The following is an 18,883-nucleotide window of genomic DNA, read 5'->3' as shown; positions in this document are numbered from 1 at the left end:
TTTTTAACAAAACAAAGCAATTTTGTTCATCAGATTTTCCAAGCACCCCAAATGTTTCACCTCCAGAACACAAGGCCATGACAACTGATCCCTGTTATCGATCCTGTCTGCTATCATGCAGTCAGGAATGACCTTACCTCCTCCCATTTTTGTCCGTGTTTCTGCCAGACCAGAAGAGATGTGCACAGGTGCTCACAGCTCGGCCCTGATCAGGTTTCTTAGAAGTTTGGATGCAGCAAGGGCACACTGAGTCCTCAGAGGTTCGTGATTCTCTTCACTGAAGCACTTCATCCTTTCAAAAGTGCCAATGATCAAGGTGATGGCAGCTAGCTGTGCTTTGGAATCACTGATTTCATCTTCATACAGAGAAAATGCCTAGTGAACACAAAGCAGAAAGGACTTTCAAGGACCAACCATCCTCTAGTTGAGCATTTTCCAAAGTACTTGTCACCAAACCTCCATCCTGTGAGACTTCTGCAGCCTTCATATCAGAACGTGCTGCACCCTCTCCTGAGAGCCACGGGACACAGCTGAGATGGAAAAAACGCTAAAAAGTTGCAATAAAGAAACTTCTTTCAACTTTGTTTAACCCAGGGTTCCCAAACTGAATTTTGGGAATTGAGTGCATTTCCCAAATTTCATGTTCCATGAAACACTTTTACCATGACCCACTTGGAAATCTTAGATTTCATCAGCAAATGATCAACACCAGTCAATTACGACAATAATATTAACAGGTTCCATAATGGTGGGAAGGTGGTAGTTACATATTCAGTAAAAGAAGAGCAAATTCATGTGCATTACCACCATGCCTGCAAACAAGCAACTGAACCCAGCAGAACTGACGTGACAACACAGAAACAAACAGATATCACCTGGGACATGAATTCATACGCGACTGTTTCATGATGTTTCAAACCAATTTCCCCAGCAGCTAGTGCTCCTTGAAGAAAAAGTCTTAAGGGCAATTCTGCCAGCTCTGCTTTGATCAAAGCACTGATAGTCTGGTGGGCAAATGAAAAATTTCTGGCATTTCTTTTCCCATTTGTCATCCTAAAACAAGAAAAAAACATTTTAAGTTACCTTAATTCAAAATTAACTTGTCCAGGATATCCCATTTTATTTAAAACTTTTAATAGAACAAAATAGTGAATGCAGTAAGTTGAGTGCACAGTTTTCCTGTCATTTTCCTTCTGTTTCAGTTAGGGGCAAACAAGTAATCAAGCAGGATGTTTCTCAAACATCATTTGGGTTAATTGCCTTGCAATGTTAATGTATTGTTATTTGTTTTTCTTTTTGAGAGCAGTTTGCTCTTGTTGCCAGGCTGGAGTGAGTGGTGCAATCTTGGCTCATTGCAACCTCGTCTCCTGGATCAAGTGATTCTCCTGCCTCAGCCTCCCAGTAGTGGGATTACAGGTGCCTGCCACCCACCCAGCTAATTTTGTATTTTTAGTAGGGGTGGGTTTCACCAATTGCCAGCTGGTAACTCCTGACCTAAGCGATCCGCCCGCCTCAGCCTCCCAAAGTGCTAGGATACAGGCGTGAGCCACCGCACCCAACCTGTTTTTCTTTCTTTTTTTTTTTTTAATAAGCTCTTTATCCAGCTGGAGTGCAAGTGGTGTGATCACAGCTCATTGCAGCCTTGAACTCCTGGGTTCAAGTGATGCTCCCACCTCAGACTCCGAATAGCTAGGACACAGGCTCGCATACCAACCTGGCTAATTTTTATTTTTTTTTTGGAGAGACAGGGTCTTCATTTGTTGCCCAGGCTGATCTTGAACTACTGGCCCCGAGGCAAACTCCCGCCTCAGCCTCCAAATGTTGGGATTACAGCATGAGCCATCACACCTGGTGATAAAATTGTTTTTTCTGATTTGTAAGTTACATTCCAAATTGGATAAAATTAGAAAAATACACAAATCATCCACAATCATCCTAAATCTACCCCCGGGATAATCATGGTAACATTCAGATGCTAAATGTTTCTTTTTTTTATGTAAATATAATTAACTGGATTTTGTGTGTGGTTTTTTTTTTCTTTGGGCGCGATCTCGGCTACTGCCACCTCTGCGTCTGGGTTCAAGCATTCTTCTGCCTCAGCCTCCTCAGTAGCTGGATAAAGTGGCCACCAGCCCTGCTAATTTGTGTATTTTAGTAGAGAGGGGTTTCACCTTATTGGCCAGGCTAGTCTGAACTGACTGACCTCAAGTGATCCACCCATCTCAGCCTCCCAAAGTGCTAGGTTACTGGCATGACCACTGATCTAGCCTTATTTTCTTGAGTTAAAACAAAATTGGATTCACACTGCAAGTAATTTGTATCTAATTTTTCCTTTTTTTTTTTTTTTTTGAGAGAAGTTTCCCTCTTGTGCCCAGGCTGGAGTGCAATGCATGATCTCATCGCCCACAACTCCGCCTCCCAGGTCAAGTGATTCTCCTGCCTCAGCCTACGAATAGCTGGATTACAGGCATGCGCCACCACACCAGCTAATTTTCTATTTTGGTAAGAACGGGGTTCTCCATATTGTCAGGCTGTTCTCAAACTCCAGACTCAGGTGATCCGCTGCCTCAGCCTCCCAAAGTGTAGGATTACAGGCATGAGCCACTGCGCCCAGCTCTAATTTTTTTCACTTATGTTGTCCTAACAATTTTCCCATACTAATTCGAAATCATTTTAAGACTAGAAAATATTATGGAGACTGCTATGGCATAATTTATTTAACTATTCCCTTTTAGAAATAATCTCTAATATTACTGAATGTTCTATATACATAAGCTTATTGAGACCCTAATTATTCTTAGTTTAAATTTGGAATTCTACTTGGAAGTAAAATTATTGGATTTTAAACCTACTTACATATTGCCAACTTCTAGAACTATATAGTAAATTCACACTGCCAACATTAGTGGGAATGAATTTTCATCACACCATCACCATTGCTGACCTTATTTTCATTTCTCTTTGCCAATTTGATTTCTTAAAGGTTAGTTGTTGTAATTACAAGGAGGTTAAGTATTTATCATGATTGACTATCCAAATTTCTTCTTGTTAAAGCAATCAGTTCATTTTTTTTCTTCAATTTTTATAAGAGTGCGCGAGCAAGTGCCTGGGCAATCCCGAAAGTGGGCTTCTCATGCCCTGTAATCCAATTCAACCTTAGCCGGGGCCCCAAGTGTGGCAGGAGGGAGTCTCTTCATAAAAGTCCAAGATTGTTAATCTAGACCAAACAATGGGCAAACATGGCAATGAGACTCTGTCTCTACAAAAAATAAAGAATTAGCCAGCGTGGTGCACATGCTTGTAGTCCAGCTACTCAGGAGGCTGAAATGGAAGGATCGCTTGAGCTAAGAGTTCGAAGCTGCAGTGAGCCGTAATCATACCACTGTATCCCAGTCTGGGCGACAAAGACCTTGACTCAAAAAAAAAAAAAAGTGACAGTGGCAGTCCATAGACCTTGGCACAGTGCATGACAACACAGGAAGAAATGCTAGTAAATAAGTAAAGGCTAGTTACTTTTATTTATTTGCCCTAAATCGTTTTGATCCCCAGAATTTTTTATCTTATAACTGAAAGTTTGTATTCTTTGGCAACTACTGTTCTAGTCTTTGCTTACACAAGTCCAACCTTTTTTTAGTGACTGGGTCTCCCTTTGTTACCCAGGCCGGAGCGCAAAGCACAGTCATAACTCACTGCAGCCTCCACTCCTGGCTCAAGCTGTCCTCCTGCCCTAGCCTCTTTTTTTGAGACGGAGTCTCTTTGTCACCCAGGCTGGAGTGCAGTGGTGCGATCTCGCTTACTGCAACCTCTGCCTCCGGGTTCAAAGTGATTCTCCTGCCTCAGCTTCCTGAGTAGCTGGCATTACAGGCATGTGCCTCACGCCTGGCTAATTTTGTATTTTTAGTAGAGACAGGGTTTCACTATGTTGGCCAGGCTGGTCTCAAACTCCTGATCTCAGATGATCCGCCCACCTCGGCCTCCAAAGTGCTAGGATCACAGGTGTGAGCCACCACCCGCCCTGCCCTAGCCTCTCGAGTAGGTAGGACTAAGGCATGTACCACCACACCTGGCTAATTTTTTAATTTTTTTTTTTTTAGACGAGTTTCACTCGTTGCCCAGGCTGATGCCCAATGGCACGATCTCAGCTCACTGCAACCTCTGCATCCCAAGTTCAAGTGATTCTCCTGCCTCAGCCTCCGAGTAGCTGGGACTACAGCATGCACCACCAACCCAGCTAATTTTGTATTTTCAGTAGAGACGGGGTTTCTCCATGTTGGTCAGGCTGTTCTCGAACTCCGACCTCAGGTGAACGCCTGCCTGGCCTCCCAAAGTGCTGGATTACAGGCGTGAGCCACCACACCGGCCTTTTTATTTTTTAATAGAGATTGGGTCTTGCTATGTTACCCAGGCTGGATGAATTCAACTTAAAAAACAATTCTACATATAAATGAAGTGATACAGTATTTGCCTTTCTGTGTTTGGCTTATTTCACTTAGAATATGTCCTCCAGATTAACCCTTGTTGTCATAAATGGCAAGATTTTCTTCATTTCTATAGCTGAGTATTATTCTACTATGGTAGATGAATATGTGTGTACATACTTATATATACACACATATATAGTATATACAGACACATATATACACAATTTCTTTACTCATCTATCGATGGACACTAAGTTGTTTCCATATCTCGGCCATTGTGAATAATGCTGCAATAAACATGGGATTGCAGGTATCTCTCTGAGATACTGATTTCCTTCCTTTGAATACATAACTAGATGTGGGACTGCAGGGTCACATGGTAGTTCTAGTTTCAGTTTTCTGAGGAACTCCATACTGTTTTCCATAATGCTATACTAATTTATATTCCCACCAACAATAAACAGCGTTCCCATTTCTCTACATCCCTGCAACACTTGATTTTCTGTTTTTTTGGTAACAGTTATTCTGCAGATGTGAGGTGACATCTCATAGTGCTTTTGATTTACATTTTCCTGATAAATGATGTTGAACATCTGTTCATATACCAGTTGGCAACCTGTATGTCTTCTTTGGAAAAATGTCTATTCAGATCCTTTGCTCATTTTTAAATCAAGTTATCATTTGCTTGCTATTGAGTTGCGTTCCATATATATTTAGTATTGGCCACTTTTCAGATGTATAGTTTGCAAATATTCTCCCCCATTCCATTGCCTGTCCCTTCACTCTGCTGCTTGTTTCCTTTGTTGTATAAACTTTTATTTGCTTATTTTTGCTTATTTTAAACTTATTTTTGCTTACTTTTAACTTATTTTAAACTTACTTTTTGCTTATTTAAACTTATTTTTTGCTTATTTTTAAACTTATTTTTCTTGGTTGTGTAGGTTTTTGGTTTCATATCCAAAAAATCATTGACCAATGACAAGGAGGTTTTTCCCTATGTTTTCTTCTAGGAGCTTTATGGTTTCAGGTCTTTAATCCATTTTGAGTTCATTATTATATATGGTATAAGAGTCCAATTCCATTTTTCTGCACGTGGATATCCAACTTTCCCAATACTATTTCTTGAAGAGACCATTTTTTTCCCCTTTGTGTATTCTTGGTGTCCTTATGAAGATTAGTTTATTGCATATGTGTGGGTTTATTTCTAGACTCTCTATTCTGTTCCATTGGTCTATGTGTCTGTTTTTATGCCAGTACCATATTACCATACTGTTTTAATTACTATGGCTTTGTAATGTAGGCTGGTTGCAATTTTATTGTTATATTCACAAATTCTATCCATAAATGCTGGTAAAGAGTGAATGATAAGCTGGCCTAATAAAAATTGGCCAAAAGCTGCTGTTCATGCTAGTAGGTCTATGCATACATCTTTTTTCTCTATTATGAGAAAATCAAGTCCGTACTGAGGCCGGGTGCCGTGGTTCACACCTAAATCCTAGCACTTTGAGAGACTGAGGCAGGAGGATCACTTGAGGCCACAAGTTCAAGACCAGCTGGTCAATGTGGCAAGACCTGTCTCTACTAAAAATACAAAAATTAGCTGGACATGGTGGTGCACACCTGTAATCCCGGCTACTTAGGAGGCTGACACACAAGATCGCTTGAACCCAGGAGGTGGAGGTTGCAGTGAGCCAAGACTGAGCCACTGTACTCCGCCTGGGCAACAGAATGAGACCCTATCGCAAAACAAACAACAAACAAAATTAAGTTACTGAGGTTGTTCCTTAACATTAACCTGACTGTCCAACTTCAGGTACATGAGCTTGAGGTATTTTCTTCAAAACTACACCATGAAGACTCAAGCCATGGTTCATTTTGAGGAAGAAAAAAGCTCATAAAAAGCTGCCCACAACTCATGATATTATTCAATGATATGCCTTTAGAGAGAAATGACTGCAATGCTAGGCCCTCTCCTTAGGTTTTAAAGCTAACCTGAATTAGAACTTAGGAAAGAGTTTCCGCATAAATTCACACTGCTTTAATCTTGCATTTCTAAGTGCTTTTTATGTGATCCTCAGTTAGTATGTGATCCACCAACATCACCGTCAGGAACACTTAACACAGGATAAGTAACAATAGAGAGTTGGCGAAATGGGATTTTATTATACCACTGTCTATTTTTGTATGTTTGAAATTTTTTATAATATAAAACAAACACACACACACTCAGAGTGATGAAAAGGAAAAAAAGTACCTAAATTCTTAAAAGTAAACTCACCACTTTAGAATTCTCTTTATATCGAAAAGCCAGCTGGTAAGCTGCAAATACCAAAGGTGGCAGGTGAAGCGAATCCGCTGATTTCCACCAGCTCCAAAATGTTTTCGTGCTGTGTTCAAATCTGACCCAAAAGCATTAAAGAAAAAAAATTTCCAAACTATGATTAATCATTTGTGAAATAAATGTGGGCTCTAATAATCATTGCTAACATTTTGTGAATATATACAATGTACCATAGCTTATGGTAGGCAATTTACATATTTTCTTATCTCCTCAAGTTGTCACAACAACCCAGAGACAGATACAATTCCATTTCACAAATGGGGAAGACTGAGTTTCAGAGAGGTTGTATAACCTGCCCAAGTAGTGAGTTAGAAGCAAAGATATATTGAAATATATTTTCATACACACATGTGCAAAGTATGCTGCACTGATAAAGAATGTAGGCTCTGGCCAGGTGTGGTGACTCATGTCTGTAATCCCAGCACTTTGGGAGGCCGAAGGTGGACAGATCAGTTGAGGTCGGGAGTTCAAGACCAGCCTGGCCAACATAGGGAAACCCTGTCTCTACTAAAATACAAAAATTAGCTGGGTGGTGGCGCACACCTGTAATCTCAGCTACGAGGAGGCTGAGGCAGGAGAATTGCTTGAATCCAGGAGATGGAGGTTGCAGTAAGCTGGGATCACGCCACTGCACTCCAGCTGGGTGACAGAACAAGATTCCATCACAGAAAAAAAAAAGAAGAAAAGAGAAAAAAAAAGGCTGTGAAGATACTCAAGAGACTCACATTTAAAAGCAGATGCTAATACTTATTAAATGTGTGGCCTTGGGCAAATTATTTACCTTCTCTTAGCCACAAGTTTCTATAAACTCCTAGGGTTGTTGGGAAGATCAAGTGACACATGTGAAGTCTCACCACTACTTAGCACAAGGCATATGCTCAGTAATATTAACTATTATTATGATACAGAACAACTATATGCATATTACTGGTACATCATATCTCCTCATTCAAAAAAATATTAAGGCCATTTAAGTCAAGGAAAATGCTAACATACTTTAAAAGAGCTACTTGTGAAATATTCATGAATTCTGTGTTTTTCTTGGGTTTTTTTTTTCTGAAATGGCACAACATAGAGCCAATTCAGAAAAATTACAAGAAAAACACAGAGTTTATAAAATATTTTAGTATATGTGACACAATGCATTCAGTTTGTGAAATTCTGATATGGTAGATGAATAAGAGAATGCATTTCCCCTAGGGGCAGTCAGAGCTAATGACCCTATCATTAAAGATCTCCATACATGGGAATAACCAATCAGCCACATGCAGAAGGCATACTTTTTTTTGAGACGGAGTTTCACTCTTGTTGCCCAGGCTGGAGTGCAACAGCGTGATACCCACTTACTGCAATCTCCACCTCCCGGGTTCAAGTGAATCATCTCCTGCCTCCAAGCAGCTGGGATTACAGGTGCCCACCACATGCCCAGCTAATTTTTTGTATTTTTAATAGAGATGGGGTTTCACTGTGTTGGCCATGCTGGTCTTGAACTCCTGACCTCAGGTGATCCATCCACCTCAGCCTCCCAAATTGCTAGGATTATAGATGCGAGCCACCATGCCCAGCCGGAAGGCATAGTTTCTAACTACTACATTTGGTATGTAATAGAAAATGAAAACACACAGATACACACAATCTCACATAGAAACATAAGGGAATCAGTTAAAATACTCAGTCACTCTGTACAGATCATATAGCTCACAGAGCACAATACCACAGTCCTGGAATGTTTGTCACTCAACCAAGACAAAGACCATCACATTATCAACAGAAGTCAGCCTCTTATTCACACTGATTATGAAGAAGTACAGGAGTGTCAACTACAATGAAGAAAGTCAACAGAAAGAGATGAGACAGTCAGGACGTCCTCAAGCAAATGTCTTTTTCATCATAGCAGCCTAACAGCCTTATGCATCCAAGAATGGTTAAACTACTTTGCCCAAACAATAAATTAAGCAGTCAACCATGCTAACCCTTCACTAAAATAAACTACCTATCTATTATCAGTCACTGATACCCCTACTCAGGCAACATGTTTTATCCATTTCACAAAGATTCCTGTGGACTAATAATAAAGAGAGAACCTCATGTGATTGTTCTTTATCAGAAAAAAAGTTAAGAAAAAGGCAAAATGAATTTTTAAATCTTTCATCAAAAAACAAAAACATTTTCAATATGACAAATATAATTTATACTTGCGAATTTGGAAAAGTAAAATTAAATATAAGAATTGTATTTCTTATAAAGTTATTATAAGCAATACATAGTTCAGAAAAAAATGAACATGCAATAATTATGGGCACTCAAGTAAAAGAAGACAGACTTTTTTGTAATTCTCAGATAGTCTTCAAAGAATTAGAGCAACTGAATTGTTACTCACATGCTCCAGAAGTTTACAAACAATTATGTGTTTATACATAAAGTAAAAGCCCATGGATGCCATGAATCTTTTTTTTTTTTTTTTGAGATGGAGTCTCGCTCTGTTGTCCAGGCTGGAGTGCAGTGGCACAATCTCGGCTCACTGCAACCTCCGCCTCCAGGTTTAAGTGAATCTTTAATTCAGTTGCAATTCCTTCAAAACCATCTAAGACCAGAAAGTGAATTAAACCATTTTAAGCACTTGAACATGTGATTTCACTAGGAGCTGATACGGGGATATACTAAGGGTAAACTCATACCAAGTACTGCTGGTCAGGGTCCTCAGAGCGCAGCAGATGAATGAAGCGGCCCACAAGGCTCTGCTCATCAGCAAAATCTTCTGGATCAGGGTCTTCTACAGGTTGATCTGGCTGATCTTGAATCAACGTGGATACCAAATTCATTATGGAATCCACCTGTAACATGCAAGGCACAAGAACCCACTGACGTGAAACCACTGGCATATAAAGGCACTGTCAAAAGTGTTTCCAGTCATAAAATTAAAATACAGTATCAACAAGACATTCCTTTTTTGGTGAGAAAGTCGATACACATGTATGTCATACACACATATACAGACAAAGGTCTGGAAAGATATGCACAAAATGTTAATTAATAGTAGTTATTCTCTATCTGGTGGAATTATAAATGTTTTATAATTCTTTATACATCTTCAATTTTTAATTTATATAACGAATAAGTTACTTGTAAATTTATTTAGTATTGAATTACCTCCCCTCCCATCTCAGGTATCTAGGTCCAAAGTCTAAAAGTGTAACACTGTTTCCCTAAAATAGCACGTAGGTATTCTCTTACCTGGTCTTGAGAGACAATTTCTGTGTTATAATCCAGAACATTCCTAAGCACATAACAACTCATGCCCTTTCTGGACTCGTAGTCAAAGTATTCAAAGAGTGGGTGAAAATGTTTTAATTTCAATACTGTTAAAATATTGTTGTGTCAACTGGTATATCAGAAGTCTGGTGAGTTCCTTTGAAACTGCACTACTGGTAGCAATACTACAAAAAGAAAAACAGAAGTCCTAATGAATAAAATTAACTTCTATACAAAATAGCACTTGTTCCATAAGAATTTGAAATTTTTCATTACACATTAAAGGAAATGGGTCAAGTGAATCACACCACACAGAAGACTATAACAACCTCCTTCAAGAGGATAAAAATGCTTATCTAAACGCAAATATATATTCATCTATTATTTTTCTGTTGATACAAAACTAGATACAGTTTCCAACTCATGAACAGATGGTATAGCTAGAGTTAAGATGACTGTCTAGAATTCAGTGACATTTCTAAGGGAAGTATTTTAAGTGGTAGTTTGGTTCCCAGGGGGCAGCCAACAAGTATTATATATTCATGATGAAAATAAGTAGGAAAAAAACTCCATGCAAAACCAGGAATTCGACACAATAGAAAAATACATAAACTTTTCTTCTGCATCGATGTTGGTGATTAAGGAAAAGCAGGCTGACTGACTTTTAGGTAGTCATTAGTAAAATAATTCTGTAGATATTGAGGCATATTGGGGCATTTATTACAACCTCTTTAGAGGTTGTTATTTCCAATTATTTTGTCTATTTTTACTTTAAAATTTACTTGAGGAGAAAGACATAGATACATCATTTAATTTTTTTAATTTAAATTTTTTTATTTTTAATTTTATTTTTTACTAGAGACGGGGTCTCGCTATGTTGCCCAGGCTGTTCTCAAACTCCTGGACTCTGATTCTCCCACCTCAGCCTCCTGAATAGCTGGGATTACAGGTGCAAGCCACCACACCTGGTACATCATTTAATTTTCTCTCACACTTATCATTCCATATCTGGACTTGTTTTCAGTTCGCACACACACAAAACCAAAAATGACCAAAAGAAAAAGGGTAACACAAAGGGAGGAAAAAAAGAAGAAATTTTCTTGATGCAGGTAAACCACTGGAAGAGAGATAGAAAGGAGGAAGATTACATGAGGTAAATTCTGAAGAATATGTCGGGGGGAGGCAGGCCTGGCTTGACCAAGTTGAGAGCAGTGGGGAATGGGGCAGGAAGGGAACTGCTGGGGAAGGTAACAGGATCAGAGCTGCCCATAGTGGCCACTAGAGGACGCCATAGGTCTAGGACAGAACAGCTGAGGAGGATTCAAGTTGGAAATAGTACTGTTGATATTTCCTTTAAGGTATAAATCAAAGCTCAAAATAGAAAGATATTTAAACCAATTTAATTCTGCACCTTAAATATACATAGCCCTCATTTTTCGCCATGTGCTCATTCGCAGGAAAACACTACTTATGGAAATAAATACTGCCTGACAAAGTTTCCTTACCAGTTTAAGAACAAACTCATTCACATGCAAGCTTGTCCAACCAGAAGCCCACAGGCCGCATGCAGCCCAGGATGGCTTTGAATGCGGCCCAACACAAATTCGTAAACTTTCTTAAAACATTATGAGTGTTTTGGGATTTTTTCTTTTTTAAGCTCATCAGCTATCGTTAGTGTTAGTGTATTTATGTGTGGCCCAAGGAAATGCTTCTTCCAATGTGGCCCAGGGAAGCCAAAAGATTGGATGCCCCTGATACACAGAAAGGGATCCAAATGGAGACACTGGTCCTGAAGACTGCCTACGGTCCATAGGTACCACACTTTCATTAATATAAAAAAACCAAGTAATTGGTCACTACTTTCTGCCCCTAATAGTGCTAAGGATGACAATCTTAATGCATGATTAAAACAAGACAAATGCCAGCAGTTCAAAAAACAATTGAGAAAGAAAAGGAAATCTAGGACAAAAATATCTTTATGAGGATTTTTACAAAAATGTAACTGACTTACTGTTCAAGGTTGAGCTTATTGAATATCTCCACTGTTGTTTCTAGAACTTTATCAACATAGTCCACACGATCAGGGTAACATTTCATGGCAAGATTAATGAGAGAGACTTGTAAAGATACAACATCCTCTGAAGGCATGTCTTGTCTAGACTGGAATGTTTAGAAAACCACACAACTTATTTTAAACAATTGTAAAAGGAGGCAGAGAAGTTTCAAAATTTCAGAACTTAGGAGAAATGCTACACAAACCTGTATCACTGTAGCCACCTGCTGTGAAAATATATCAAACAGTTTAATATCCGCTGGGATTCCAGGTCCATCTTCACGGTGAGCAAATAAAAGCTAATCTAAAAAAAAAAAAACCCTTTATTTTAAAAGATATAGGGTTTGGGTAGTGAGATCATGGATGACATCTTATTCTTTATTGCTTTCTATATTTTGTATGAGCCCAAAAGGTTTTTTTTTTTTTTTTTTGAGACAGAGTCTCGCTCTGTCCCAGGGCTGGAGTGCAGTCACACACTCTCCACTCAATGAAACCTCCACCTGCTGGGCTCAGGCCATCCTCCTTCCACCTCAGCTCCTGAGTAGCTGGGGCTAACAGCATGTGCCACCATACCCAGCTAATTTTTGTGTTTCTGTAGTGATGGGGTTCACCATGTTGCCCAGGGTGGTACTGACCTGGACTCAAGCAAGCCTCCCTCCTTGGCCTCCGAAAGTGCTGGGATTACAGATGTGAGCACTGAACCCGGCCTCCTCAATTCATTTTAACTAAACATTTTGGCCAATGAAACCTTTTCATCAGCATTCTTATTTCATACCATATTAAGTAGATTTTCAACAAGATAATTCTCTCAAACTCTTTGAAGCATAATTAAGTACATATGGACAGAAATGCATTAAAGTGACAAATGTATTCAACAACCATGATTTAAATAAATAACCTTTAAACAATAGAAGTACATAGACTATTTTAAGATACTGCATTTTACTAAAGCTTGAAATACAACTAAGTTTAAAATTCATAAAATTAACTTTTATTTCCCACATCTTATATTACTCAAAATAATATGTTTCATTATCATTATCTGTTTGTCAGAGTCACAACTACATCCACATTTTACTATGCCCAGAAGCATCACTACTGCCAGAGATGTGTAAGTGACATTACAGGCAACTCAGGAAAATCCAGTTAGTAGCTTCCTTTAAGAGTGGGCCTGATAAGTATGGAATTTTTGCTGCCCAGGATTGAGCCGATAATTTGGAAAAATTTGTTATCTAAATTCTCAAGACTTTAAAACTAATAACTTAGTTTTTTAAAAAACATACAAAAGGTATCTGCAGAAATAAATCTTCTCTTAGGTTTCTGGTTTCATGACAATGCTTACAAGTGTAAGACAGATATTATGTACTACTACACAACATGGCTGCAAAAGTCACCAATTGGCCAAGCGCAGTGGCTCATGTCTGTAATCCCAGCACTTTGGGAAGCCGAGGCAGGCGGATCATTTGAGCTCAGGAGTTTGAGACCAGCCTAGCCAACCTGGAAAAACACTGTCTCTACTAAAAATACAAAAAATTAGCTGGGCATCGTCGTGCATGTCTGTAATCCCAGCTACTCCGGAGGCTGAGACACTAGAATCACTTGAACCTAGGAGTCAGAGGTTGCAGTGAGCCGAGATGGTGCCACTGCACTCTAGCTTGGGTGACAAGATGAGGCTCTGTCTCAAAAAGAAAAAAAAAAAAAATCTAACAAAATAAAAAAGTGGATGTACTAAACATATGTGATACTTAAAATTTTTTCTTTAAGAAAATGTGATGATAGAGTGATTAAACATTTTCAATCATCTGTATCTTACGGCTACTCTAAATCAAATGAGTTCCCACTGCAAGATACTTACATCATGGTAAAAAACAAATTTTGTTCCTCAATATGATCTTTGGATTTGTACAATTTAAAAAAATAAGTCTGTAAAATGTCTTTAAATGTCAATTAAACACACAGAATAAAGATATTCATTATCTCATGTCTCCTGCATATTTAAGTTAAGCTCTTTCATGTCTAACCTAGGCAAGTACCTAGTACTCATACTCACAAAGCTAAATTATTTATAGTATAATTAAATTAAGATCATTGGTATGATAAGATGTAACAGAAACAAATAATTCAAAAAAATGTTTAAAATTCATTATTCCCAAGTCAGAGCATTTATCCTCAGTGTTGGAAGGTCTTACCTATCAATTAAAGCAATGATTATGCTTTTCATGTTTACATTCTGGTGTAACTCAGCACAGGCCCGAAGAAAAGGATTCAAAGTCTGGAGGTGAAATTCATCAGGGAAAACCTGAAAATCAAATGATCAATACAAATAAAAGTATTTCACATAATATTCTAGACTCACATATGGTAAAGTTCAATTTGTGGGAAAAAAACACTGTATTCTTATACAACTAAATTCAAACACATTACTTTTGAACCTCTCTACTAAACATAAGCTCAGACAGAAATATCCAATAAACGAAGTGCACCTACAATTAAACTAAACTATAGAGACCTAGAAAACTCAGATTACTCATTCCTACATTTTGGAGGAAAATAACCACATCGATACAAAGACCAAGGTATATGTTAGAAACAGAAAATTCCTATTTTTAAATTATTTTTAGAAGAAGCAAGATTACATGAAAAAAAGGAAACACTAAAAAAATTTTTTAATTTTTTATAGAAATGGCATCTTGCTGTGTTGCCCAGGCTGGTTTTGAACTCCTGGCTTCAAGAGATCCTCCCACCTTGAACTCCCGAAGTGCTGAGATTACAGGTGTGAGTCACCACACCCACAAGGAAAATTCTTTATTCAGGAAAGCTTATTTCTATTCCATCAAAATTTTTTCAAAACAATTAAATTTAATGAAAGATAAAATAGGTCATTTAAAAAAATGAAATAAATGTTCCCACCTACCTGAATAATACACTCCATGAGATATTCTTGAGCCAAAGCATCTCTACAGTTTACAACTTGCTCCAATATGCCAGTCAAAACAATCTAAAAGAGAAAAAAACACACATAAGGGTTAAAATCTGTTTTCGAAATCTTAAGCTATTCCTCTAGTAACACATTTGAACTACTAACTTGAAAACCGTATTTGAGATTTTCTCAACAAGACTTCACCACTTCTAAACTTTAAAAGCTTTTTTCTTTTTGAGACAAGGTCTTGTTCTGTTGCCCAGGCTGGAGTGCAGTGGCACAATCTCCACTCAATGCAACGTCCACCTCCTAGTCTCAAGCCATCCTCCACCTCAAGCCTCCTGAGTGCTGGGACTACAGGTACGTTCCACCACGCACAGCTAATTTTGGTAATTTTTGTAGAGATGGGGTCTCCCTATGTTGCCCAGGCCTGTCTCAAACTCTTGGACTCAAGTGATCCATCTGCCTTGGCCTCTCAAAAGTGAGCTTTTTTCTTCATGGCTTGTGCTTGTATATCCTCAGAAATCTTTGTCTAATCCTAGGTCAAAAAGATTTCCTCGTGTTTTCTTCTAATAGTATTAGGTTCTGTATTTAGGTCTCTGATAGATTTTTGTGTTTTTTCTATAAGGTATGAGGAATGGGTCAAGGTTCAGGTTTTTTGTTTGTTTGCGTATAAACATCCAATTGTTCCAGAATCACTTGCTGAAAAGGTTGCCTTTGTACTTTTATCAAAAATAACTAATCATAAATATCTGGGTCTATTATGGATTGTCTAGTCAGAGATCGGTAAACTGAGCTGCTGCTTGTTTTTACAAATAAAGTTTTTCTGGAACACAGCTATGCCCATTCACTTCCATATTGTCTGTGGCTGCTTTTGCACCTATCTGCAGTGTTAGTAGTTGTAGACTGGGGTGTTCAACCTTTTGGCTTGAAGAATAATTAGAAGAAGAATTGTCTTGGGCCACACATAAAATACACTAATAATAGCTGCTGAGCTTTAAAAAAAAAAAGCAAAAAATCTCATGTTTTAAAGTTTACAAACTTATGTTGGGCACATTCAAAGCTGTCCTGAGCCACAGGTTGGACAAGCTTGTTGTACAGCATATGTCTTGCAAAGCCAAAAAACATTTATTATCTGGTCCCTCACAGGTAAAGTTTGCCATTCCCTGTTTTATTCCCCTCCATTGATTTGTGTGTCTGTCCTTTTCACCAATACCACACAGGCTCTCACTGTGGCTTTAGAGTAAATCATGAATTCGGGTTGTTTGGGTCTCAAATTTGTTCTTCCTTTTCAAATTTGTTGCAGCTGTTCCAAGTTCTTTGTTTCTTCATATAAACTTTAGAATCAGCTTCTTAATTTCTACAAAAGTCTGCTGGGATTTTGACTGAGATTAATTGGAGCTATAGATCATTTTTTTTTTAAAATGCTATCTTGACAATATTAAATCTTCCAATCCACAAACATTGCATATGTATCTTTCTGTTTATTTAAGTCTTCTTCAGTAAAAGCCATTTTAAGATTTTTTCAATGTAATATTATATAACAAAAATATTCTGATTTTAAAAATCAGATTTCAGTTTATCTCAGAACATAAGAAGAGGTAACAAAAATATATAAACCTGTTTGTAACGTTCCACATTTACACCTTCCAGGTGACTGAGGCGCACCAAATTTGTTCCCACTAAAATTCTCAGTTCTTGTCTTTCTCATTCTCTTTTTTCTCTATCTCGGCTATGTCCCTGATGCTGCATTCGCACCCAGAGCTTGTTCATTTCTGCAAAGTTGAGCAGTACAAAATCCATGGAATCACTGATATCTCCAGTTGTTTCTTCACTGCAAAGAAACAGAAAAGCCTTTACACAGTATTTACAGGACCAACTTACTGCTATCCCTCTCCTTTGTGCATTGCCTACTTATCTCTGTAGTACACCAGTGCTTTACAAAAAATCACTTTCAATTTCATTGGCTTAGTGTTAAATTTCAAAGGGAACAGAATCTAGGGAAAAAAGTACCTGGAGAGGACAGTATAAATTTAAAGGGCAAATTACTTTCCCCAACTCCCTATCCTGGGCCAAGTGGACTTGCTCTTATGGCAACTTCCTTAATTCAAAAAGGCTAGAAGGGTGGGCATGGTGGCTCATGTCTGTAATCCCATGCTTTGGGAGGCCAAGGCAGGAAGATCGCTTTAGGCCGGGAGTTTAAAACTGGCCTGGGCAACATAATGAGACCCCATCCCTACAAACCAAAAACAAAAACAAAAGGCTAAAAAATTAACACTTAGGGTGTACTGCTAACTACATCATTTTACTGTTGAATATTTTGTTTTTTAATTGGAATGTAAGCTTTGTGAGGGAAGAGACCATGGATTTCCTGCTTTATTTTTCTACATCTCCTAGGATGGAGACCTCAGTAGCTTTCAAAAATTTTTATTGATTGCCTAATTAAATGCTCAAAATGGACAGTCAAAATGTAATAAAGCAAATAACTTTATCAGTTTCTCTACATTGTTAAATTTTTTATCTTTTCTGTACTGTTTAAAAAAGAAATTGATGCAGATATATTAAAAAAAATTGAATTGTACACCTTAGAAATAAATGAAAATATTAAAAAGAAAAAACCAAAATCTGTTGGGGCAAACTGAAAAAAGATTAAAAATTAAAGAAAGAAAATAAATGAATAAACTTTAAAAAAAGGAATGAAGTTCTTTAATCTGGGGACCTGTCATGTGAACAGCTCACCCCACTGAAGACCACAGTTGGCTGCCCACCTGCCCCTGCTGTGGGATAAAAGTATAGTAGACTTCGATTCTAGAATACTGATTACACAAGAGACAGGAGTGTCTCTGAATAGCTTTTATTTTTTCTTTTTTGGAGTAATAGCTAACTTGTAACAGATAGTTCAAATCACTTATATTCCAAGGTAACTAGCAGTCTATAAATTATAAAATCTGATAGACATTAAAGGAACAATTATGAAATCCAGCTGGCTCACACTTTACTACTTCATTACAAATTCAATTTCCAAATATAACCCCCTTAAAAAGTTGTATTTTCAAAGAACATTTAATGTAGTGGAAAAATGCTCAATTACATGAAATAAAAAAAGCAGGTCCTAATAATCCAAAGATAACTTTGCATAAGAGTACATTTTAGATCATACCACATATACTGAGGAGTTCTATATGACAAAGGAAATCTATATACAAATGCTACCTAAATGGCTGACTGGGTGGAAGAATTATTCATACTTACTATATTTCTGTACATGTTTCCACACTTTTATACATTCTACAATGAAAGAAATATTGCAACAAAATCAAGAAAGAAAATCACTTACTCTGTTGGCTCTCCTTCATCAGGTAAGATATTTCTGGTACACTGAAGAAGGTAATTTCGAAGAAACAGACCCCTCAAGGGATGCTGCACACCAGGGCTCATTTCTACCAAATCTTTCAAAATGTCCTTCCTGGACTGAGGAAATGACTTGACATATACAACTCCAACTGTGATCAAAAGGTAACTAGGAGAATTATGAAGAAATGCTGATTAGAAATCAAATATTCAAATCAAGAATTTGATTATTTCCAAACACACTGAACAAAACATTAAATAAACAAGACAGGTACATGTTGTTTTCTCCTGCATGATAAGGAAAATATCTCATTTAAAATATAACCGCTGACTGACCTCTAAAAAAACTATATATATATATTCACTCGCATACATCACACACACACACACACACACGCAGAGACATATACTGTATATATACAAGATAGATATTACCTTTAAACATATTAGGAAGATAATAATTGTTATATTGATTTTTCTAACAGTCAAGACACTAAACAAAATAGCAAGCATGTCCATTTTTTCCTGTTCCAAAATTCTTCAAA

At 37.7% G+C, this 18,883-nt stretch overlaps 1 pseudogene; it reads right to left on the bottom strand.

Annotated features, from left to right (window-relative positions):
- Nucleotides 1-137: 137 nt before the first annotated feature.
- On the bottom strand, nucleotides 138-18,440 carry LOC115834036 (annotated as a pseudogene).
- Between the last annotated feature and the right edge of the window lie 443 nt (nucleotides 18,441-18,883).

The sequence above is a fragment of the Nomascus leucogenys genome, unplaced genomic scaffold, assembly GCF_006542625.1.
Source record: "Nomascus leucogenys isolate Asia unplaced genomic scaffold, Asia_NLE_v1 000156F_38850_qpd_obj, whole genome shotgun sequence".
Taxonomy (NCBI): Eukaryota; Metazoa; Chordata; class Mammalia; order Primates; family Hylobatidae; genus Nomascus; species Nomascus leucogenys.
The sequence above is the reverse complement of the archived record's forward strand: the minus strand, read 5'-3'. Positions and strand labels throughout refer to the sequence as shown.